Source organism: Chrysochloris asiatica, unplaced genomic scaffold (assembly GCF_000296735.1).
Source record: "Chrysochloris asiatica unplaced genomic scaffold, ChrAsi1.0 scaffold00608, whole genome shotgun sequence".
Lineage (NCBI taxonomy): Eukaryota > Metazoa > Chordata > Mammalia > Afrosoricida > Chrysochloridae > Chrysochloris > Chrysochloris asiatica.
In genome coordinates, this window is record NW_006409126.1 from 312,574 (window position 1) to 314,468 (window position 1,895).

Consider the following 1,895-nt stretch of genomic DNA (forward strand, 5'->3'; position numbering starts at 1 on the left):
CTTAGAGGCCAAGATGACCAAACTTCATCTCTCATACTTTGGACATATGGTCAGGAGGGAGCAGTTTCTGGAGAAGGATTTCATGTTTGGTAAGGTGGGGGGGTCAGAGGAAAAGAGGAAGACCCACAATGAGATGGATTGACTAAGTAGCAGCATCCATGGAGTTAAGCGTGGCAACAATAGTGAGGTTGGTCCAGGATCGGGCAGTGTTTCGTTCTGCTGTGCATAGACCACTATGGGTCGGTATCGACTTGATGAAACCTAACAACAAAATCAAAGTACAATGCCTGTTAAAAATTTTCCACTTTGACAGAAATACAGAAGCATCTAGAAACTAGATACAGCTGCTACAGAAACTTAATGCAGCTGCCAAGGTGAAATACTATCCTGAATGGATTGTTGTTGTTGTTAAGTGTGGTCAAGTTAGTTATAACTCATAGGGACAGTATGTAGGGTTTCAAAGGAGCAGCTGGTCACCTTCAACCACCAACCAGAGGTTAGCAGTCCTGTGGTTTTCATACCATGCAATACCAGGATTCCATTCCTGGTTGGTTGTTTTTGTTGCTAAGTGCAGTTGAATTGGTTCTATCTCCTATTGACCCCCATATAGAGTTTCAAAAGAGTGACTGGTGAGCTTGAACTGCCTACCTTGTGGTCCAAAGCAACCTGTGATCCATTTCTTATCCTACAGCACACAGGAGTATTTACATAGCAAAAGAGATCTTGCTTCTCTTCTCCTGCCTTATCTTTTGTGTCTTCTCTTAGCAAATCTAAAGGAGCCGTAGAGGACAATCACTGTACAGATCTGTGAGATCCACTAGCCACTCTGTGAGAGAATGATTTACAGGTGACCATGGAGTCTTGGTGTGGTGCTGTAGGTTAATGCATTGGACTGCAAGGTTGGTTTGACTCAGAGCTTTAGCAATTCAAGTATATCTGCTGCTACTCAGAAACCTTTTAAGACTTTGCTGTGAGTATGGACCAACTCAATCGCACTTTGGTTCAAACCTAGCAGCCGCCCCTAAACAACCACAAATATGGTCGCCATGCGTCAGAACAGACTCTTCTGAATTTAACAACATGGAGTCCTTGTGTGGAGCGGCAGGATAAGCAGTGGACTGTTAACTGTAAGACTGGAGATTCTAGCACACCAGCCACACTTGTAATCCACTTGTAAACAGTTAGCAGCCACACTTGTAATCCACTATGCTACCTGGACTCCTTAGGTTTCAGATGTTGTTGTTGTTAATTGCCGTCGAGTCGGTTTCGACCCATAGCGACCCTGAACAGGATTTCCGAGGCTGTAAATCTTCACGGGAGCAGATCGACTCATCTTTCTCCCATGGAGCAGCTGGTAGTTTCGAACTGCTGACCTTGCAGTTCGCAGCCCAATTCGTAACCACTACGCTACCAGAACTCCTTTCCCTTCCAAGAGAATGAAGGTGTCCACCTCATGAGCCAGAGGATGACTTTGGTGGGGAGTTTTGAGTAATGCCTCTTGTTTTACCGCCTCAGCATAATTTGGAATTGTGCACAGAGGAACTGAGCTTTGATGTTGAAGACACTCAAAGGAAAGTGTAGGACAAGGGGAAAAGCACAGTGAGTGTGACACTGCTGACCCTGGACAAGGCTTGGCTGGTCGTCGTGGCCCAGCCACATAGTCATGGCATCTCCATCAGCAGCAAGGGTGCAGGCAGGTGAGTAGAGCAGGCAGTTCAGAGTGTCATTAGAAAGCATCAAAGGAGGCAGCCTCATGATGGTAATCAGACAGCTGTGAGGAAATAAAGTGGGCATTGATCTGCACTATCGAGTGTGACATTTTCACTGAAGCTAAAAGCCAAGAGCCAATCTAGCCCTCTTATTCATCTGCCTGCCTGTTTTAGTAAATTGTCTTT